We start from the raw sequence: 24,565 nt of genomic DNA, 5'->3' as shown, positions 1-24,565 counted from the left end.
GCTCATCAGTTTCTAATAGTGTAAGAATCTTCTTCTCTGAATCAAGTTTCTCTTTAATTCTTTAATAAAGATTCTACCTACAATTTGCCAGTAGCTACTCTCCACATAACTCTTTTACTAATATTTTCCTGTAAATCAAGAAATCTAAAACTTACCTGAAGGGAAACTTCTATCCTGTTGAAGTAAAATATTCTTTACAATTATGTTTAAGAGAACAGTGTAAGCACACTTCAGCCACTATTTGATTCTGTCTGGTAGGAAGCTGTGATGTTAGGCTTTTTATTTTTAGCAAGAGTTACATTTCCTGAGTAACACCCATAGCTAACAACAGACTCCACAAAACCACCACAATCAAAGAATAAAAGTGGAGTCTTAGAGTAAAACCAGTCCTCTAACAGCCTAAAATTAGAAAGCATTCCATTCTTCCAATTTAATATTTATTTTTAAGTGAGCAATTTCTATTAGGCTAAATAAAGTACAGATGTATTTAACCACTGAATCTTCAAGTCAAGTTTATTTGATGTCATATTTCAATAGTTTATATTTTTACCTCAACATTGGACTAGCTTTTGGTAATAGACACATTTTGTTATTAAAAATAACCATGAAGAAATGTAGTGATTTTTTTTTTTTTTTTACCATGAGTGCTACGGCATCAGTAGATTTTCTTGAATCGTTTACTGTTTTATAGAGACTTGTATTAAAAATGGGAGATGTAGTACAGAAACAACCTGTAGGGTTCACTGTCAGCTTTGGTACATTTCAACAGATTCTGCCTTGAAATGTCAAACTCTTCATTTGTAAGCAAGCAGAATATATTAGCAAGAGGTAACCAGAACAGAAATCAACATGTCCACTCTCTGCGCAACACCAAGCTATGTGCTCCTCTCAGCAAACCAGAGTCACAACCTGTACCATAACGCACAGAGAGCTTTTGGGGAAGACCATTCTAAGTGCTTCTAATTGCCACATAAGGACCATTTCTTCTCTTCTTCCAGATAGCCCATGGCTTTCAGCACAAAAGTCTGACAATGCCAACAGATTCTTTATTTGCCAGCATACTCTAGTGGAAGTTTAAGCGTGAAGAACCTAATGTTCCACAGGAAGTGGTTTGAAGGTAAAGGTGGGCTGAGAATTGGTTAATGAGGTTCCTGAACCCAGGTGATTATTTCTTAATGTGTTTTTGGAGAAGAATAGCAGCAGAAACTACAGCCAAATCCCTCACCAGTGTGACAGCATATGGGAAGGTCCAAGCTCTTCTTCTTAGTGCTGTAAAAAAATTAAAAATGCATCAGTCATTAGTACCATCAGTAGCAGTGAGCACTGCACAAGCACAGGCAGTCAGTCTTCTACAGCTGGAGTGTGCACAAGTCCAAAATAGCCAAACAGTAGGTCAGGGCATGACCCATCCCCAGCAAGATGTCATGGATCTGCCCAGTGGTAGGGCTAGACCAGAACACAGCTCTCCTAACTCACAGCCCAATAATTTCACTTACAGCCACCTGTACTCCCAAGCGAGGATTTCTAGAGCTAAGGTGTGTCTCACTGACACAAGAAAGAGGACTCCTTTCACTATTTTTTTAATTTGTCATTTCATTCTACCTATTTTGCATTACGACAGAGTGATATACCTCAAAATAAAAGAGTTTAACCATAAGTCAGTTACTGTCAAGGATTTATTCTATATTAAAATGTGAGGTCTGCTACATACTTACTTACCATGGGTCTAAATCCTGCCCTGAGACAGTGGAATTATCATCTGGTCCTAATCAAAACCTCAATTCTTTCAGATTCAGGGAATACCAAATCTAGGATCTAAACCTTTGGGTTTTAGCACTTTCCCTGAATAAGGCCAACCTAGAATACAACCATATACAGGCTGTAAGGGAACCCAGACTGAGACTTGTGGGTTAGTCTCACCGCTTGTTATCTAACAGCATACAATCAGATTTCAAAACTAAACAATTTGTAATGTAAGGTTATCTGAATTTAAAGTTTCCCTTAAACAGATATTGAGGATCTGTTTATTTTGACAACTATTTGCAGCCCTATGAGCTAGGAAATTAAAACAATCATCTACAGTAGGATTAACTCCATATAAGGTTAGCCAACAGGCATATTGTTTTCTAGATTCCCTCTGTAAAGTTAACTGTAGGCAGGCAGTATGTTACTCTAGTGGGGGCGAATTAGCCCACACATTTAAGTAATGTCTCACATGATATTAAGATGTCCTGTGGGAATGCCCATCATTCTCTACTGAGTACAGAAGGGGATCCACAGAGAGGTCAGATTAAACAACCAGCTAAATTGGCTTAAATTCATTCTTAGACTTCGCCATGTATATACCATACCAGTTTACAAAACTCATGGTTGGTGCTGCAAATATCTACAGGTTTTCTATATTCAGGGTTATGGTACTTAGGTGATGGCATTATTTATATGGCTACAAGAAGCAAAAGACTCGAGACTTTCTTACAGTATGCTTAATCGTAACAGCATAACTTAACCCTCCTTTTCCCTCACACCTAACAGAAAATGTAATTGGTTGATCTGGCATGTGAGAAAATATTTTATTACACAGGCATAGAAAAACTTGTGTTTTCAAGCTAAGATTTACACACAAGATTAAATATTTTCCCATACACTCTTATTAAAGCACCACAGAACCCTACAAATCCCTATCTGTATAATCATCAGGAACGTGTAACTTTCAGGAAATCCTCTTGCAGTCTTTGACTGACTGCAAAGCTACTCCAATCTGTGTGCTCATGTGTGATTTCTACCTTTGCACCTCACTTTTGAATACAGCCCACTGAATCAGTCTGTGGATTCTATGTGGGTGTAAAATTTAAGCCTGGAGACTGGACAAGGGTAGTTGTGTTTGGGGTTTTATTTTCACTTTTTCTTCTTCTTCCATATTCCTCATTTTGTTGTATTTTTGATGCAATTTTGGAAATAGAGGGTGTTACATTCTACTCTGCTTAAAAATCTTAAGACTATTACAGATCTGAAATAGATTACTTAATAAAAAAAAAAAACCCTTAGCTGTATTTACCCAATTCAGGCAAACTGCTTCACAAGTGGCAGTTTCAAACATCCAAACTGTTTAGGTCTGGAACACTACGCAGGCATTTGCAATTACCACTATGCAGACAGGAACTAAATATTCTGTAAGCATAGATTTTACATGCAAGAAAAGGATACTTTCAGCCAGTGTTATTGTTTACTCTTACAGACACTGGTTAAAACACTCACTTCCCGATCCCATAGACTCTCATTTTATAACAAGTTTTTAACTTACTGAAGAGCATTCTATTAACTTCAGTGGAACTAGTTCCACAGCAAAAGTTAAGCATGCAGGTGCCTACATAATGATGGCTAACGTGTATCTAACATAGTAAAGCAGGCTGGTGGAAGGCGGCACATTGTTAATTTGCAAGCAACAAAATCTTTGATCCTTGTAAGTAGGGCTCACTTGTTACAAATAAATTAAGAAGTATACGCTTGTAAAGTAATACTGCAAAAAAAAAAAGACAAAATACTATGACAGGTATTACAGAACAGTTCATTACAAAATAGATTTTTTAGTAGTACAGGACTCAATGACAGTCCTGTCATGCTTAGCTATATCTTGTAACTAAAGCTTCTCTGATAGGAGAGGAAACTGGATTTCTTGTGCCTATTACAGTAATGCATAAAGAGTAATAGGTTACCAGTGTTCCACTCTGTAGTCTGTGGAGTTCACCACTACCATTCCAACCACTATTTTCTCTTGCTTATGTGTTAGGACATACATGATACTTCCTATAAAGTAAGTATCTGCAAACAATTATCTATATTTGGAACAAGGTCAGCTTTGTTACAACATTTGCATAATACTTACTTTTCTGCATTTTTACATAGCCACCACAAAAATTAGGAAAAAATCTTATTCCCTGTTATTCCGTTAGCAGATACTGAAAAGCTCTCAGTGAAGAAGGAATTTACCTGAAGCTCAAGGTATCTTACCACTTTTGATAGATACATTTCCAGAATCTAATTATGGCATCAAAAGACTCTCCAAAAGGAGCACTAGTTTTGTAATCAGAATTATCTTTATTATGGCAGATAAACATCAAATTAATCTTTCCACCACCTAAGTAACAAACCAAAACTAATCAAGTCGCCACTGCACCAACCACTGAATATATCACCAAGTGACCTGTGGGCATTAGCTTAGCTTAGCTTAGACCTTTTGAGTCTAAAAAAACCCAAAGCAAACACTACATCATTTAGCATACAGAGTTTAAACACACAAGAATTTAACATTTAAACAGCCTCTAAGGCTGCTAAGTACATATTTTCAACATGTACTTGGGCTTTACTAAGACTACCTAATGCTCCCACTCATCACATGATGCACTCTGCCAACACTGCAAAATGAAATGTGCTCGCACTGTCAGAAATGTGATCATTTCCTCAGTCGGCAGGGGCAGGCGGGAGGGTGGAATCAAAACACTACAAGCAAAGCTGCAGACAAAATCAGCATGACAAAGCAACACAGTACACCTAATACAGCACGTTAAGGCATACAGTTAGCGAAGAACACATTTTTATTTTTTATACAAGTCACTTCCATTTGTCCCAGTACCACTTCACACGCAAACACAGACACTACCACCACCTTCTACTGGATATCTTTGTATTTATCACTTTAGTGTTCCATACATCTTCCAGCACAGTCATGTAGTACCTGTATACAGAAAGAGCTATAAAGAGGGGCTAGAAAGCGATCCCTTTAAACAAAAAAGCCTTCATAGAGCCAAGCTCACAACAGGAATATAATTAAATGCTTGACTTGGCTTTTATTAATGGGTAGGAGAGCAAACTTTAAAGTGTGTGTGTGTGGGGTGGCAGTGGTGTTTTTTAAAAGCCAACAGATTTAAAGCATTTGTCAAACAGAGGGATTATTTACACTTACCAACTATATGAACAGAGTCAACATTTGTAGGGCCTCTCACTAGCACGTGTTCAGAAGTGCTGCTGCAGAGAGCTTGTATCAATGGAGGTATAAGAGCAGATCTCACATTTTGAAAGGCTTTTAACCTACCAGGAAATGGAAAGCAAATATGAAGGATGCATTATCTTCTATGGGAACACAAAGTGTGTGTCTGGGAAATTCACAAGAATATCAGTGGATTAGCATTTACAGCACATCTTCAAAGCCACAGCATATCTTTCACATGATCTTGTTGCTAATGAAGCATGATCCTAGATAATGGTGTAGGCAGTTAAAGGTTACAGTCTGTTTTACCAGTAGGAGACCTACTGCATCAAAATTTCCACCATAAGTCTAATCAAGAAAAACTGGCCAGAACCATTCCCAAATTTAGTTTTGAGCTTTCTTCTGAATCAAAGTTCAGAGGATCAACTTTCAGCGCACTCTATGTCACCAATTAAAAACAAACAAACCAAAAAAAAAAAAACACCACCAAAATAATCCCCTAGGAAGAGGAAATGTAGCAGAACAGGAAATTTTCAAGAAGCAAAAGGAAATTACGTTAAGGGAAAACCATTTTAACTTAATGAAGTAAACACAAAGAATTTTCTGTAAAGACAGCAAGGACAACATTTAGGTCACAAACACAAAGGAAAACAATGACTTCAATAACAAAAAAACTGAGAGGTACATTCTTAAAGGACTGGCCTCCCCTTTCATCTACATTCCCACTGACAATTTCTAATTTACAGTACTTATCTTCACGTTTTTCTGATGTATGAAAATTCTGAAATATTAGCCTCACAGTGGAGAACCTGAAAAGAATCTAACCAGAAAGAAACCACAGATTTAAAAAATAAAAGAAACAGAATCACAGAATGGTCAAGGTTGAATGAGACCTCTGGAGGTCATTTGGTCCAACCCTCAAATAGACAAACATGTTTTAATTTTTGCAGCCAAAAATAAAAACACAAACCAACCAAATAAATACATTTTGGTTAAAAATAATGTTAACATATTTTAAGATTCTAAGTCCTAACACCAAACCTCGTATAGTAATAATTCTCCTCAAGACAGCATTTCATGCCAACATTACTAAAAGTAACTCTCCAGTTCCAGTTTTATTACTGTTACCTTTTAAGAATTAATGAAGGGGCATCACAATCAGCATGATGTGTAAATGAAAGTATTGTTTATGTTTACTCCCAACTGACAATGGGGAGGCAAACAGGAAGAGGCTGATGACATTATCAGGAGCAGTTGTCAATGGCTGGATATCTAGATAATAAATTGCAACTTCATAGATAATAAGCAGCTTCCTGAAACTCATTACATGTGTTTGCTGTAGGTTACATAGCAGGTCAGCAGCAGAACACGGAGACAGTTCTGGATTTGCAATCCTTCTTCTAGACAGTGACTTACTGTCTTTGTTTCTTGTACAAGTTTCATTTATTTCGTGTGGTTTTGGTCACTTGTCTACTAATGCACTTGAACATCATTAACAGCACCCAGCCACACTGCCTGGTCAGCCTCCTAGGAGAAGTCAGTTATCTCTCCTTTGCGTATCACTCTCCTTTTCCTGTACCTTTTGAAGCCCTGTCAGTTGCCTTCGACATAAGCTAAGAATATTTAATAGAGCAAATGTCTGTCTTTGAAGACATGGCACACTTGCTACCACAGAGATTGAGAGCCATCTGTCCCAGTAGCGTGAGACGTCTATCAGCCCCCTTCACACCTCTGGCTCCTGCCAGACATCTGTCTCCTCCCCGCCGCCGCCGCGCGCGATGCCACGGCTCCAGCGCTGCGGGATGGAGCACCACCCACGTCGCCCAAGTGTCGGTGCGCCGCGTTCCTGCCAAACCACTGCAAGAGTATTTCATTTCTCCAGCTCGCTGAAAAGTTAATTTTGCCAGTGTGGACAAAGGCGGATATTCCCTATTCACTGCGCTGCCAGGTCCTACAGGATGAGTTCTCCGCAAGCTGATTTATTTAAATATTATCACAAGCAGTTAATTGGCTCCCCACTGTCCTGTCCACCCACTCACTGCACACATCAAGTAGCAGGTTTCAGAGGGCCATTAATGCGATATAGCATGTTACCATCTTATTCATCCAGTTAAACTTTTTTTCTAATCCTGTAAAACGCTCAGCTCAGAAGAAAGGAGAAAGGCTTTACTTCTTAAATACCAACAAGATGGAACAGATCCAACAGTTCCAAGCAGACAGTGCTACAAAGTACGTTCTTCTATGTAATTCAGAACTTCTCATACAAGTGTCTTTTTTGGCAGAATGATGGACTTAATATAACCATGGCAACGCAAAGTCTATGTAAACAAATCACTTGACTGAGACAGAAAAAACCCCAGAGCATCAGTCTGGGGGTTTGGGCCTTTGAGACTGGGCCTTTGATAGAGGTTCAACATTAAACTTTACAATGGAAAACCGAAGCAGGAAGCTTTCCAGAAAATTAAAGGGAATGTAGCCAACATGCATGAACAACAACCTATTATATTAAAAATCTTGAAATATGCCAATATGTACAAATTAGTTCAAAAAGTTGAGAAGACATTGCCATTCTTTCTGAGCCACAGAGTATCAGTACAGAAAAAAACCCCAAAACTTATGAATTGCTTGTAGTCCACATCCCTCTGGACTAGCAAAGACATGCAAGCCAGGGACAGAAGCTGTCCTTGTCTTTGCAGTATCTATACCTTTACATAGGTGTCTTCTGAATATAAATCCTAAACCAGGATCAAATATATCCTTAAAGAGCAATATCCCTAAATGCCATAAAAAACATCTCCGTTAAAAATTTGCCTGTTTTGTTAAATCAGGATCGCAGTGTTTGGTTTTTGCATACTCAGTGTAAGAGGGAGAACCACCAGTAGGTAAAATACACACCTTTTCTCTAGAAATCCTTTTCACGTCACAAAAGAATCACTCTTACACAACATTCAACTGTAGAGTACTTTTTTTCCTTACCTAAGCGGTACCATAGAGGAGACATACATGTGATCCACCTGTATGCATTTTGATCTGCTGTATCAGAGAGACCTTGAGCCCTGTTTCGCACTCGCAGGGCTGGCAGTGGAAGCCTTTGATGGCAACACGTGTTCCCAGGCGTTTCTGCAGAGCTAACTATAAGAACACTTCATGACAGAAAGGAAATGAACCTTGTCACAGATGGAAAATCAACATCTATTCTTCCTGTGTAAACGGTCTGAAGGGATGACATTTCTCAGTTACTGTGTTAATTTAGGCTTTTAATGCCTTTTATCAGGGGTATTTAAGGCTATTAGTTAGGAATGATTGATATCTCATCTATGGGACAGATGAAAACACAAAGATTCCTATCAGATCTGTCTACAATCAAAAACTTCATTTATTATTTTATTATCTTTCAATTATTTATTCATATTCCCAGAATGACATACTTCTGAAGTAATTTACTCGCAGCTAATATTGCATAATGCAACATGATCATATTGGACTGTTGTATTTTGATGTCTGAATGGTCCACCTAAGTTTTTAATCCAGACAAAAGATTTCTAGAAAAGACAGATTCTACCTCTCTACTGCATGACCTGCTACTTTTTCAGGTCTACAAGTGGAAGTGATTTAAAAGGAAAAATAATGTGTAGGAAAATTATATGTAAGCTTATATATAAAGAGGGGATTCCCAGGGAATAAAATTGTAAAACATTTGAAAAGGCCTACACACATCACAGGTCTGCTGTTCCAAATTCCTTGATTTTCCAGGTTCTTCCCTGTACCATGCTTAGAATCCCTCAAAACTATTTAACTCTATGTCTCAAGCACTTAAAGTTCCTCAAAACTCAGCAACAAGGGAGGAAACACTGGCTGTTCACAAACTGAAATGCAAGTCTATAATGTTGTAAAGTCACATCCTTAACACACAATTTCAAAAGGAAAAAGTAAGCATGGAAGAACTTTTAAATCCTTGTCCTGTGGAAGTCACCTACTGGAGGTTTAAAAGGTGCTCAAATCTCTATCCAGATCATTGATCAGCACTCAGCAAAAGGAAACAACATCCTTTCAAATCACACCTGTAAATAATTAATTACTAAGCAAATACTATTTCCAAATACATGCAGTACATTCACCTTAGATGTAATAAACAGGATTAGTCATTCTTTAAACACTCTGTAATGAAAACACAGCTATTTTCAGGACACATTTGTGAAGGTAATTAAAGTCCTGCTATTTTGAAAACAAAGTATTTTATAAAACGATGAAATTATTTTATATTATACTCAAGACTTCTACTGGTAAAAGTGTCCCTGCTAATTCTTAATTAAGAGTGACTCATACAGGTGTTATTTTATGCAACAGTATTCAAAACAAGAAAGATGCAAAAGGGAATTTAATCCTCAATTATTTGTGTGGATTAACACTTTCTTGCACCAGAGAAATAAAGCTTGCATTGCTCAAAGAATAAAAGCCCTTAACTTGCATGAGGGAACTCAAGTACTCAGGGGAGTTGCTGAAGTGTTCGATGCATAGGAGGTGTGAAAGCTAAAAAAGTGATCTCCGTAGAACCAAGGGCCTATATAGAAAAATCTGGGCTTTAAACAGCAGGCTTCAAGATGAAATCCAACTCTGAAAGGCAAACCATGTCATTCTGAATAACTCTGTGAAATAATTTTTCCCCTCTTCCCTAAACATTTGTGATCTTTCAAGAGGAAAAACCATCACCACAAAAAAATTGTCCAAGATTTAGATTTGTTCTACAGGACAGACAGAACTTTTTTAGAGCTATGAAGCAGAGACCAAAAATGCAGAGACTAATTTCCGTAACACCTTTGTGAATCCAATACAAGCATAGTAGTTCAGAGATATAACGTGCTGATTCACAGACTAGGAAAGTGTTCTTTGTTACCATTTCTACTCATTGAAATCAGTATTAAATTTTATGCTTTGAAAGGATATGTCTTTCGCAATGACATAACGGAACCACCTTCCTTTGTTAGGGGATTAAATGCTTTGTAGAAAAGGAGAACTCTTTGGATTTTCTAGCTATTTGAGTTACTTCTTAAAAAAGGTGTAAGCATAGCTGCCTATTTCCAGCACATTTAATAGCTTCAAATGCAGATTTCAGAACTCTGACAACGTTGCAGGCAGTGTCTATCTTATGCAAACTCCCCACAAATACTGATGTACTCTTTTTTCTTTAAAGAGAAAGGAAAGAATAACGTTACTAGGAGGGTGGGTTCAATCTTCTAAGGCTAAAGAGTGAAAGTCCAAAGGAACCTGGAATTTCAATATGGATGATTTAACCTTTTATCCTTCAGATATAATTAAGGTGTATTTAAAACAGCAGGAAATTTCAACTCATTAAGACCAAAATGTCTTGAGCACTCTTGATCAAGTTTTAGGCTCTATGAAGGTCCCACATGCATTATAACACACACGATTTTAATGAAACAGGCAAGACTATCAATAAATCAGTCTTGTTAGGAATCAGTTCCGTTCTTCCCAGTTAGCTTTTGAACACTGATTATAGGCAGCTGATACAGTTGCCACTATGATTTTCCCTTCTTTATACAAACTACTGGATAAAACTCAGCAACTGAAAAGGTTAGACTGCCCTCTCTCTGTGGCTTTGTGATAACTACTTGATCTGTAACTTAAAGAGAATTATGGCCACACACTTTCAAGAAATTCTCAATAGTAGCTATTAATCAGTGTTTTCCCATATAGCCATAAAAACCCCTATACTCCAGATCAATAATATGGTATGCCTCCATAAAATTTTAGATGATAAAACTGTACTTCATTGCTGAAATGAGGCAATAAAATTTAGTTATATTGTTTAGTATCCCTAGTATTCCCTGTGAATTGATGCCTTCAACTCGCATGCATTGTCAGCAAAATGCACAAGCCATCTTTGTACATAAACGGATTAATTAATATGTGAATGAAAAGCATCACCATATTAGCGTATTCTCAGTTTTATTTTCTGATGGGAGAAAAATGGTTATGAGAACATTATTTTGAATTGTAACATTACGTTAATTTAACTTGACATACAAAAAATAAATATTTGAAGAATGTTAAGCAAGACTTAGTTGGCATTAACTAACAATGTCATGGGGTTTGGCTGTTTGGCTATTTTATCCTTTCAATTATACACACATCTAATGCCACAGTCATAAAAATCTTAAACCTTCATATAGAAAAGCCTTTTTTATAAACTTGAAATAGATTTTACTAAATAAATTCTACTGTCTAATACTGAAAAGAATGAAGACTTACAATTCATACATTCCAGCTATCCTTGTAGTGAATACAGTAGGTAGAAATTGTAATTTTAAACTCTTAACATCAGTAGGTAGTCTACATTGAGGATTACAGGCAAAGAGGAACACTGAAAAAGCATTTGAAAAAGCAAAACCAGTGATGTTGTTCATTTGCTGCCCCCATCTGGGGAAAAACAAAACAAACAAAAATGCACCACAAGACAGCCAGGGAAATAGCTGTTCCCTGCATACTGTTACCTACACTGATAACTCACCCTTGTGACAGCAGATCCTTTTCAGTTCAAAGGCAATTTTTCAAGTTTTGAAGTATCAATAGACTCTAAAACATATTTCCCAAATTATTCTGTTAATCTAGGTGTAATAAGAGATGATTCGAGGAAGAAGAGAAAATGAGGCTACTTTGGCACTCTGAAGCTCTGCGCAGCTGCACAGACCGTGCGTTTGGAGCTGCAGCCAGAGCAGCAGCGTTATCCTCCCACCGCTCTGCCATCAGCTATTCACCCCACGCTGCGGGACACAGCACTGGCCCGGCTGCAATTTGCAACAGATTCTGTTCTGCCGTGGGGTCAGGGCCTTTAGGGGAAAGAAATAAGAGGCGGCCACAGGCTGGTATCATGGCTAATTGCTAGTTTCATTACTTTGCCCTTCAATGAGGCTGTAAGGAAGAAACAGTGTTATTATGAAGTTTGTTTTGCTGTACAGGCAGCACGGCAAAACTCAAGTCAGAACTAGGTATGAAAAGTTCAAGTAAATTATTAATCTCTGCAGTAATTACAAGCAACGTTCCAGAGAGAGCTCCAGAGACCCAGTCCATAAATGTTCTTTTTACTTCCAAAACAGAGAGGTAATGCATGCATCAGATAATGACACATTCCATGTGTAACCTCAGACTACATTTGGATTGCCATACTCCGCTGGTTCAAAAATAACTGTTGTAATGATATGATGATGTATAAGTGCTTAACCTTGTACTTCTCCATCTTTAAAAATGAGACAAGTTATTTCAAAATAGCATGTTGTGAACGTGGCAGCAATCTGTCTACCTGCTTTGTGAATCTGTAATGAATGAACTGTGTTTTATCTATGACAAGGTTTACTAACTGACTACTTAATTTAAAAATAAAAAAAAAAAAAAACAACAAAACAACAAACAACAGATGCTCAGCACATCCATCTACCCTACCTACTAGCAAAGCTGCTAGTTCATTACAAGTGACCAGGCCTTTCACTATCCAAACCCAAATTCCTTTTTTTTCTTTCTGTTTATTACACTGATTTCATGGAGCTACTAAACCATGTATTTGTTTCCTTCCATGGGAGCAACAACATCATCAAACCAGGAAATCCAGATTTGGTATAGACAGTTCAGTCCTCAAAAACAGCAGGGTAAAGAAGGTATTTGGGGAAAAAACTTTGACAATTTAAATTAATTAATTATAATACACAACTGTAGAAGTCAGAAAGTGATTTCTCTAGTTAAACTGAAGGTGTCTATTGTGAAAAGGTTTTCTAATAATCTAACAGACAGATGTATGGTCATAGAAAACAACAAAAAAAACACCCCCAAAACCAAACTCACATACTTAAAGGAAGTGTAGAGAAACAGAATGTACACTAACTTCTCTACCTAGACACTAGAAAAGCTATCATTAGAATATTGTGCAGTGTCAACTCATGGATGGGTAGCTACCAGAGATTACTGTCACCTTTATGAAAGAAAAAAAGATCTTTTCTGAATAACAGGAAAGCATCAAATGCCTTCTCCAATTCTCTCTGAAAGAGGTCAAACAAAGCCTTAGTGTTAACTCTTACAACTGCAGATAAATGAAATTTTGTATTAACTGATGTTGTTGGTTAAACCCAGCCGGCAGCCGAACACCACACAGCCACTTGCTCATCCTTCCCTGCCCCAGGGGATAGGGCAGAGAATCGGAGGGGTAAAGGTAAGGAGACTCATAGGCTGAGATAAAACCAATTTAATAATAGAAAGTAAATAAAAATTGAAATAATAATAACAACAGCAGTAATAAAATATAGGAGTGACGCACAATGCTACTGGTCAATGCCCACTGACCAATGCCCAGCCAGCAATCCCAGAGGAGGGAAAATCCCGAAACCGCAATCTTGGAAGAACCAGAGCTCACATCTATATACAGAACATATTGTTATATGATCTGGAAAATTTCATTGGCCAATTTGGGCCCCTTGCTCTGGCTCTGCTCCCTCCCAGCTTCATGTACACCTGCACATTAGCAGGACATGGGAAGATGAAAAGTCCTTGATTTCTTCGCAGCAACCAAAAACATCAGTGCATTATCAACATTCTTCCCATATCAAATCCCACACTGAATCCAAAACACAGCTCTATTCTAGCTACTAAGAAGGAAAATTAGCTCTATCTCAGCCGAAACCAGGACAACTGATAAAACTGGTGCTTCAGTAACTATGCCTCTTAGAAATATAGCCATGACCGCAAAGTAAGCTTTACATTGTCACATTCTTTCATCTAGTTTACGCACAGAATTCAAAGAAGTCTCAGAGCACATCTCTTGGCTCTTCAAAGAGCACATCTCAGTGGCTCTCCTTCATTATTGCTCACAACAAAATGTAAGAGAAAACCTTTAGAAGCACCTCTTGACCAGCACCTGCTTACTTTATTCAAAAGACTGATAATATGACAAACCAAGTAGAAGAGAGCTATTTGAATAGGGTACCTCATTTTTGTTCAGGCTATCTGTTGGCAACTTTCTTGTAAAAATAAGTAAGTGAATAAATGTGCCACATTATCAACTGTTCTGAAATGAAGATCTGCAGAAGCACTTGGAGCATAACGAGCAAAATGGCAAGTTTTGCTATAATGTAGATCATACCTACTCTAAATACTGCATGTAAATTAACTTGAGTCGTTCTTTCTAATTGCTTGTGTGTTGGAGCACACAGGATTATCTTCAGCTTTCCTTCTTCTCTTCCTCTCCTTCCTTTTTTTTTTGTCTGATGGATTTGTTTGTGACGTTTATTTACCTGACATTTAGTTTTGAATACTTGATCCCAAAATGAAGACAGAAGGGGTGCAGTAGTTTTGTAATTTTCCATATGCTCTTTCAACTCTTCGCTGGATTGTCAATTAAGAAATCAGTTAACTAATTCAAAAAGAAACACAAAATACAGTATCAACCAATATTTTACATTACCATTCAGAATTTGAGAGAAGATACTTTCAGGTGAAAGACAAAGTTGTAGAGGGACTTTTGAAATAGTGTAACCCTCATAATTCAGTCCACTAACAGAGAAAAAAACCTTGCTGATCATTCTCTCTCCTGTTTGTGAAACACACGCACAAAGGGGAAAAACAGCTTCTCAAAAAAGCTAGACAAGCCGCTTGTTTGGGTTTGGTTTTTTGGTTGTTTTGTGTTGTTGGTCTTTTTTTTTTTTTTCCCAACTGTAGGACAGATTTAGATCCCAGTTGTTAAATACAGTTAATGTTGAGGAAAGAACTGATCTCTTTTACTTTTACACATGTAATAAATACAATGAATAGGCAGATGACTTACAGCAATATTTAACTGCCATTCACACCCTCTTTAGAAGTACAGATTATAATCCTTGGATGCACACTTTCATTCTAAAATTGCCACAGTGCTGCTCATTACAAAGGAAGAGAAAAACAAAATTAGATAAGCAACAAATTATAATAATAAAAATTACAGCATTTGGAAAGTCACTGTTGTGGTGGCAAGCATGTCAAACAGAGTAAATATCCCTGTTTTTTAAAGGTGACAAAACAGGAAGAATAAACATGATTTTCAGGTATCTCACTTGACCTGAATCCATGGGTTTACCAGATTACGTGTTTATCATACAAAAGCTTTATCTAACAATGCACATTTTGAATAGTTGTTTTTTCAATGTTTCCTCAGCCAGACTTCCAACGATCATTATACATGTAGATAAAGAACAAGCAACATATTTACATAATATAGCTATTATGCTGCAAGGAATTGATTTATTTTTATTATGTTAGGAATATCCAAATATTAAGTTTCCTTTCTTATGCTGTTGTTAAAATAGCATAAAATTCTAATTACATTGTTAAGACTAATACCAAGATCAGTGAAGTGACAGCCATTTCCAACCTAAAATACAAGCTTAAAAACCACAGTGCTGGATACACTTTTAAATATATAGCATATTTTGTAAGACTAAGAAAAAAATTAAATAAGCCTGTTAAATGATCGAGAAGATAGACAGTATTTGCTTCAGAGTAAGTGGAATACTTTCAACCATAGAAAATATCATTTGGCACAGAATCACTTAATTTGACCCAATCTTTTTGGTCCTGGCATAGTTTGCATATTACTGCTTTTGTACGGGTTAATTATTTTAGCAACAAAGTACCAGAAATTCTCTTTTCACACACCCCCTCTCCCTCAAGGCTACAAACAAGACATAAAAGTTGATGTTAACTGTTACAGAAATGAATCAGTCTCACAACAGTTGCACCAGCTCTGAAGGTGACTTGGAAAATCCATCAATTTAAGCAATATGTATCAAATGCTCCCAGCAAGAACAGAGTAATGAGAAACAGTTCAACACACTGCTTTTTACAGGAAATAAAAAAGAAGAATAGACATTTTTCTCACCCAGTGTCATCAAACCTTAATTATTAAATTGCCTATTCCTTTTAATGTGATGGCACAGCAAGCATCAGATTACAAACACTGCTGGATTATGGAGCCTCTAATGACTGGGGGAGAACGGAGGATGCCAATTTTATGACCATTTACAGATGAAAAAAAAAAATGTTTAAGTCTCTTATGCTTTTTTGAGATGGCATATTCCAGACAGCATTATGAATAAACACTTACCTGATCCTCCATTCAGTGTACACCAACTTCTCCAGTGTGGTTCAGTGGTCAGTACATCAACACCAACACAATCTATGTTAGGATGTCATGATGGAGCTGAAACCAGTGACCCTAAAGGGTCTAGATGTCACAGGACCTAAGGAAGAGATATGTGAACTTTTATACAGCAATGTACTGTATGGTCTCAAAATCTAGTAACTAAGAACATACAGCTCATACTGATAAGGACAATGGCATTTTTGGTAATTTATGTTAAGGTAGATTCCCAACATATTTCCCACAACACAAAATAAATCCTATATTAAAAACCAAGAAAAATCCCAGTTCATTAAGGTTGCTAAGCCAAGAAATAAAAATTAGGAATTGCCAAAATTAAAGTTGCCTTGGTAACTTTAAATTTCATTGCTTTGTGTGTATATACTCCGCGCTCACTAAACAATAAATCCAGGCTAATGAAGCACTACTCATTCAGCACACTGAATTTTGGAAAAATTATGGGGCAGGGGGGGGAACTGTACACAGTCAAGTCAGGCAATTGAAGATTTTGCAAGTGTACCCAACTCACACAGAAAATGAGTGTTTGACGTTGCAAACTTTATTGCAAGTTTTCTTTACTTTTTTGTGGGTTTTTAAAAACATGTTAAACATATTTTAGGCTTTATTTTTTGAAACACAATACCTAAGAAGTTAAAATATAAATTCCAGATTTCACAATGGAGAATTATATTTGGACAAACTGGCATTGCTGAAACCCTTAGACATACAAGAAACTTCTGATGCTTGAGCTAATTGCCATTTGAGTAATGACAGCAATAGTAAATAGAAGTGATTATGTACCCTGTTAGTTTAATGCTGGTTCACAATGTCTGACACTCTAAATCCTTTCTGTTCACTTCAAGTCACCCTGTTGCCCAAGTTATTTCCATTCTCTGAGACTCTCCACTGTTTTTTTCTCTGCCCACTATGCCCTGTCCCAGTAGCAGTTTTCCTAACGTGCCAAATCCTGCTCAAGTTCATCTCGTTATCTCATCATGTCCTCTAGCAACTTCTCGCAGGTTTTCCAGACCCACTGGTCTTTAGTACCCAACTCTTTTTATATGCTCTCTGTGAAAGAATTAGAAACCTTTGCAGCCAGGCACCAAAGAAAACTTGATTCCTGTCCCAGCCTCCCTAAAACAGTCCATCACAGTTAGCTTCCTGCAGTAAGGTATCTTCACTGTTCACTGCATTTTCCAGAGGCTGTGAAGAGGCCAAATCTCGACAGGCTTTTGCATCAGGAGCATGCCTTTCATCTATTCTAACAGAAGGCACCATCTGAAAGAGGCTTAGACCTCTCCTGCAAGTCATGGACTATTAGGGCTTTTTAAATAAAAGGTATCCACAGTCTTACTGGTTCCACTTGAAAACATTATGAACATAAATTTTTCCCTGATATGCATTGTAGAAAATTGGTTGAACCATTCTGATTGATCTGTTTTTGAAAGAAAAGTATCAGCTGGAGGCAAAGAACAACAGGAGAAATTTCAGCCACCACAGTTCAAATAAACAAATAAGCAAGACAGGATAGCAATTGAAAATGTATCTTTTAAACAAGCAACAACATTCGTAACAAAGGAAAGCATCTAGAGGAGTAAAAAAAAAAATGAAGTGCTGTTTTATAACACTAAATATGAAGTATGCAGTTAAAATACAGAAGTCACAGACATGCAGGCATATGTTATGCATTGATTGAAATTCTGTTTTCAGAGGAAGGAGCCCTCCTGGGGAAAGTATATATCAGGATGAAAAGGAACTGCTGCTACAGACGTATAGCCTCTACCACTATTAAAAGATAAATTACAAAATAAAATTTGATGGTGTAAGAATGCACAGCTCCCCCCCCCATCCTGGCCTTTTCTTCACTCTGCAAGAGACAAAGCTGGATAAAGTCCTTTGAAAGTAGCTTTAGAATTTAAGAAGCATTGAAGTTAGCCATGATTATTGCACATTTGTTGGAACTAAAGTAAAAAGATATTGATTGATGGACTACTATACATTTCCCCACCAGATTCACCCTGCTTTAGTTAACGAGATTAACGCAAAACAGCAGTCAGAAATCAGAGACGCAGGGACAAGCTTCTCCACGCAGCTCTGTTCTAACCATAAGTCTAGGACTTTGTAGGTCAAGGTCTGAAGAAGTGGAACTGCTAACAGTATTAACTGCAACATGCACTTCTGACATCATTAAATGTCCAAAAAGGAACCAGAAAGAGACCAAACTTGGTCCAAAAAAGATCTGAAATGTAGATTGAATCTGGCTGGCCACCATTCAAAGTGTTACAATTTTGGTGTTATTCCAGTCACACTGACAAAAAGCTAAAGTGAGAAAAGCTTCAGACATGAAGCATCCTTCAGCTTGGATGTTTCAAGCAGTACAGGAGCCCCCAACTCCCAAGTGAAGGGTACAGTTTAATAACAAAAAGCCCCACAAAAAAACTGTGAGGTAATAGAGTCTTCCTTGTATGAAGCAAGAATCACTACCTATTGCACATGGAAATAAAGCTCTCACTGATTAAAATGGAGCAAGACTGATGAAGGAAGATAAACTTGCTGCTACTAACTTAACTTCCTTTTAAACACAACAACTGGTTATCCAACCAAGCAATTATCAATTGCCAAAATAAGCCCATCAGAAACTTAAATTAACATTCAAAAAATATATAAACCCCAAGCATTTCATGTCCTGCATCTAGATTCCCTGCATTGAGTGGCGTTGACATCTTTTTCTCCTCTACCTATTTAAACAGCTGCTCAGCTGTGAGCTCCATGCAGCTGCTACAACCCACTGCCAACAGCCTTTGAAGATGGGCATCCTTGTTTAGTGCCTTCAGGCAAACTGCAAGAAGTCCCTAATCCTTTTAGCCCCCTTCAAACCACAGTTTTAATCTAGTTTAATGAATTTTAAAGCCTTCTTCCACTAATTAAAACAAATGTACATGCACTTGCATTAAGCAAATATTTAGTAAATTCACCTCCATTCTATGAAAGCAGACAGAAATAAAACATTTCATCAGAAATCCAGTACATTTACAGTATTTACAAAGCATGTGTTGAACTTTAAGCAGTTGAAAAAAAAAGTAAGAGAGACTTACTGAAGGAAGGGAGGTGGGAATAATAATAATAAAAAAAAAAAAAACAAAAACAAAACAAAACACAAAACCAGAAAAATCCACCTACATTTGGAAAAAAAGTCTCTCTCACATCTAGTACATGGGTGCAGTTTGAAACTATAACCATGGCTGCGCAGATACTTGTAGACCTTAACCCATTCCTTAGCTGTATTAAAAGCCACAGTTTGTTATAACAGGTTAAAATCGGATTAAATACATTCATTTAAAATAGAAGAAATACATTGCTCCACATTAAACAATTATTAACAAAGAAATTAAAACTTAACGCCAATGTAGTTTTAAAGTGGTTTGTGCTTATTTAAACAATGTAAGGCTGAATTTGGCCAAGATGCACAGTAGTTCAGAAGAAAGAGCAATTTTTAATTATGAAGACACAATTTGACCATGGGGGCTCTGGCAGCAAAAGCAAGGTTTGCTCAGCTCTAAGAATTCTCAATGCACTCCTCTCCTCCAATGTCAAAACAGAACAAAAAAAAAAAAAAAAAAAAGTCAGGATAACAAGCAGTACTCGAAGATTCCAAACCACAATTTAAAGTGAGTTAGCAAAACAAATACTTACAGTGGAGTTACTGTGATATGACTTATGGAGCATATGAAATATATTGAAGGAACAGATACTTAGGAAACATCAAAATACCCAAGCTTCAAAGACTTATTTTTAGTGGTGAGATGTCATACACTTTACTTGTCCATTTTCTTCTAAGCACACCTGCTGACAGTCTAAATTTGTTCTGGAGAAGGTGCTGCTTGGTGGTTGCGGGTCTTGCATAGAAGATTTCTGTTTAATGGGAAATGCAATCAACACCACTAACTCTTTCCTGTAAAGGCTTTAATATAAAAAAAGAAAATCACCCAACTTTGTAGCAACTTCTGGGCTCTTTTTTAAGGTTTAAGATTCAAAGACCAAAAATGATGACAAGCAGCATGCTTAGTCTTTCAGGTCTTTAACTCTGATGCAGATGGTAAACTGTCAATATTTGCATAGCCTGTATAGTGAGAACTGTTTTCATTTAGACAAGTAAACAACAAATAACCTTGCATAATCACATACAAGAATCTCTCAGTGTGACAAGTTGATAACTTTGTACTAAATAAGAAATTAAGAAGAAACGTTAGTATACCCTACCAAAGAGTGTTTCAGTAATTTGTACATTTTTTTCCACTAACCAGTTAGGCTTTCATGTAGGTTACAAGCTATAACAAGCATACTGTAGCAAATAATGCTAGCAGTTACAGCTAAAACTTGACACTAAGTTAAACACAAGTTTAGTGCTAAGAAGCCACAATTAAAACTTATTTCAAAAACTATCCCCATTGCAAACATACACCCATTGAATCACCTCCACAAGCACAATAAATTGGCAGACAACAGTTCTCTCTAATGTTAGAGTAATACTTTAATGTTAGAGTAATACTTTAATGGAGTGAAACATCTGAGATGTACTAGGAAGCTGAAGACTTCTCAAAATTTCTTTAATGTTTCTTCTTCACCTCAAAAATGTATAGAAATTAGCACAGTGTTAAATAGATACTTAGAAAGGCTTCATTTGCTCACATTTATCACAAAAACGCAAACAATATTCAAAACAAATATAAAATATTTACAATTCTGTAATACTATCAATAGCTTAAAAAGTTGCTAAGTATTTAACCTACTAAAATGTTCAACACAAAGCTAAAATTAAGTAAACTTTCTGCATATAACAGTGAATGGTAAGTTATCCTCTTCAAAATTCACTGTCCCCAGATGCCATGGAAATTGTCAAAAAAGTATCACAGAAAACCTAGTCGCAGGTTATTTTCTTACTACAGTTGTAAGGCAGATAGATTTCACCTTCCCTCCTCCCCAAAAAGAAAGGAAAGTACTCATTCAAAAGACAATTTATAACTTGTCAATATAAAAGAGTTCTCCTTTGACTTAAAAAAACTTTGTATAAACACTCACAAATCTTTCCCCTCTGGTATGTCTTCTCTATTTTGAAACACTGTGAATTTCAGCTGTCTTTCTATGTGCTCTCCTTCCTAATTTCTCAGAGAAAAACTTTAGACTGGACTGCAGCCCTGTCAGCTTACAGTTACATACAATTAAGTGGAGACACTGCCTGTTGTTGTGAAGTAAACAGGATACGAATTTTGCTGTTAGTTCTAAAAATGACTCTTTTTAAAGTAACTTTTCCTGCAGAAGTTCTGCAATAACCTTCTACAAAAATTCTATCTCCTGCCCCTTTAATCAGTAAAAACTCAGAACCACCCCACCTATCCCAAAGACAAAGACAACTTCAAAATTAGACTGCACAACACACAGTCTAATCTAGACCCTTCAAAACCTACACTGCAACACAGATGCAATGCTCTGCCTGGCTACAATCACAGGAAACCCTGTTATTCCACATTCCCTGATACTCCTAACACAGCCTGTTTTCTTATCTGATCACTGCCACAAACTCCAGAGCACTCCTGTGAGCCATCATCTTATTTCACAGAAATTTCCTGGGTTTGCACTGGCCTTACTGAACAATCAGAACCAAATCCATAGTTCAACCCAGACAGGAAGAATTTGGTCTTTATTAGAAGTAGCAGCCATGGAAGCTTTGCTAAAATCAATCAGTCACTGGCATCACCTGCAACACCACATGGTTAAACAGAAAAATGCATTTGTACACAAATCTTTCAAGATTTTACCTACAGACTTGAAGGTAAGCACTAAATGCACAGCTTTATTAAGGGCAAAACACTTGCCAATAGTAACAGGAGGAACATTTTTACGTTTTTCCCTCTTTGCTCAAATAAAGTACAATTGGTACAAAAGCAACATTTGTAGTCAATGCAAAGGAGAACCGCACTAGAATACCAGAATTATGTCCTTTCATGATTTAAGAGACACAGATTATGCTACTCTGCCAAGGTCCTCCATTTATAAACGGAGATAATATTTAGCCATTATCAGTGACACAAAACTTAAAGATAAAAAGCATTAACCTTGCTAAAAGTACCTTTACAGTAATGCTCCAGAGCCACTAAAAAGCTAGTGATATTAAAATCATTGGAATATGATGGTCAACTACTCCTAGAAACATTCAGAATCCACAATATGAGACAGGATTTTACAGAATGAACATCAACAAAAAGTGAACACTTACACCGCTTTTTAGAAATTCTGCAATTCTTTTATTTTCTTTGTTTAAACTGTTATGAAGATGTTTTCCTGTAGCATCTCATGACAGAATTTACAGCTCATGCTGAAACTCTCTGATAAATTTTGCACTGATCAAATAAAGTTATGTGCACTGAAAAGTTTATAGCTGAAGCAATTATATGAGAATAAAAATTAAAATCTGACTTACTGGTAAAATCACTGTGTAGACATTTAAACATATCCTGATAACGGCAAGCTACACGAAGATTTCTTATCCATTCAAATTCAAAAGATTATGAATATATTGTGCACTGAAAGAGATGGTTTCCTCCAATGGCTGTTTCTGTGCATCTTCCAGGCTCATTGTGACATAAAAACACCTTCTCAGATGAGGCACCAGTAGGTTTCTTTTATCCTCTTGTGTGATTTTAAATGATTTTCCATTAAGTCCCACTCAGTCACACACAATAAACACATCTGAAGTCACGATCGACATCATGACTCTTGTCATGGATTTTATGAGCATCTTTCAGCTTCAGTGCAATGCTGCACACATTGCAGAAATGCTGAGCTCTGTCAGAAGCCAGCTTTAAGGCGCAAGCATCCTTCACAGGATGAGCTGACCCTTTATTGCCACATGTAGCTTTCCTCTGATTTTTGTAATTTTTACACCTTGACTCAGCTTTAAGTGTTTTTACCTCCCCAACTAAGGTCTGACTTCTAACACTGGAAACATGACAGAGGCCAAGCGGCACACGCTGGGCTGCTTCTTGATCTTTGCTCTTGGAATATGAAAGAGAAGCCAGCACAACAGAACAAGGCTCCTCAAGCTGCAAACAAGCTGCTGCTTCTCCAAATAAGGTGTTCACTTCACAGGAGTGAGAGGCATGAGGATTACTGCTCTGATGGCTTGGGCTCATGTCACAGCAGTGAGGACTGATATTTTGAGACATCTAATATACAGGTAATAAGACAGGCTTTTTTTTCCAAGATTTTCATTCGTTTTCTTTATTTTCTTGGTCAGCTTCATCTCCCATGCTATATGACTCACTTGTATCTTGGTCCATTTTAGGACAGCCTGAAATTCGACATGCCATATCTGTTTCATGCATATGAGCCAGATGTGTCCTGATCTTAATTTTGACACTGCTCGGGAACTGGCAGAGCTTGCACCTGTAATACCTCCACCAGAAGCATTTCCACCAGGCTGGCAATCCGGGCTTCAAATCCCTCAAGCTCAGCAGCATATAACGGGGATATGTGATTTCCTTGGGGCGATACAGGTCCATTGACAGAACACATTGGTATTTATATTTAAATTCATTAATTTCCCGTGGTTTCTGGCAGATAAATCTACAAAAGACAATAAACAAAACAGTTAAAATCCACTTTATGATTTCAAATGTCTTTTATCAAAACTCTTGGCCACAATGAAATCTAGATTCAGATTCCATTCCTAGGGATGTACGCAAATTTTAAGACTATCTGAAAGAAGTGAGGATTTTTCCCTGAGGAAAATGATGCCATAAATGATTACTCAAATCACCTGTTTACATTTAACTACAGATTAATAATATTACAGCGATTTTCGTGTTAAATTTACAACAGTTCCTGTCAAGAGACAAGATGTATTAACCTGAAAGCAAGGAACGCTGGTGAGAAACCTGCACCGCTAACACACGGAGGCCTCCGGTCCAACAACCGTTTACCAGCGTGTTCCCTCAAGGCAGCCCAAGTCCCGCCGACCCTTCCCCTGCGGCTCGGTTCCAGACGGAGCCCGGGAGAGCAAATTAACGGGCGCAACACCTTACAAGACGCGCCGGGTGCCTGCCGTGCCGAGACGCCTGGAGACCTTCCCCCACCGCTGAGCGGCGGGAAGCGGCGAGTTTCTCTGAGGAGACGCCCGGGGCCGCGGGAGATGAAGGGGCGTCGCTGCAAAGGCAGGTGTCGGGGCCGACCGTAGCCGCCACCCCCCCCCCCAACCCTCGCTCCGCCTCACCCGGCGGCGGCGGCGGCGGCAGCAGCTGCGATAGAGGCAGCGGCCCCGCTCGCCCCCGCTCCCGCCGCCGCTGAGGGGACTCGGGGGCGGAGCTACCGCCCCGCTCCCTGACAGGGGCCCGCGGTTCACTTCCGGC

The 24,565-nt window shown here is 37.7% G+C and overlaps 1 long non-coding RNA gene across 1 annotated transcript; it reads right to left on the bottom strand.

The window, feature by feature from the left end:
* Window positions 1–486: 486 nt before the first annotated feature.
* Window positions 487–24,546, bottom strand: LOC116961335. Its single transcript, XR_006166874.1, has 5 exons — window positions 24,237–24,546; window positions 22,639–23,783; window positions 16,125–16,260; window positions 4,961–5,085; window positions 487–1,269 (listed from the first exon to the last, which is right to left on the bottom strand). It is a non-coding gene; the product is annotated as an uncharacterized LOC116961335 (long non-coding RNA).
* Between the last annotated feature and the right edge of the window lie 19 nt (window positions 24,547–24,565).

This window comes from Tyto alba, unplaced genomic scaffold (genome assembly GCF_018691265.1).
Source record: "Tyto alba isolate M040663 unplaced genomic scaffold, T.alba_DEE_v4.0 Super-Scaffold_48, whole genome shotgun sequence".
Classification (NCBI taxonomy): domain Eukaryota; kingdom Metazoa; phylum Chordata; class Aves; order Strigiformes; family Tytonidae; genus Tyto; species Tyto alba.
This window is presented reverse-complemented; position numbering and strand designations above follow the sequence as displayed.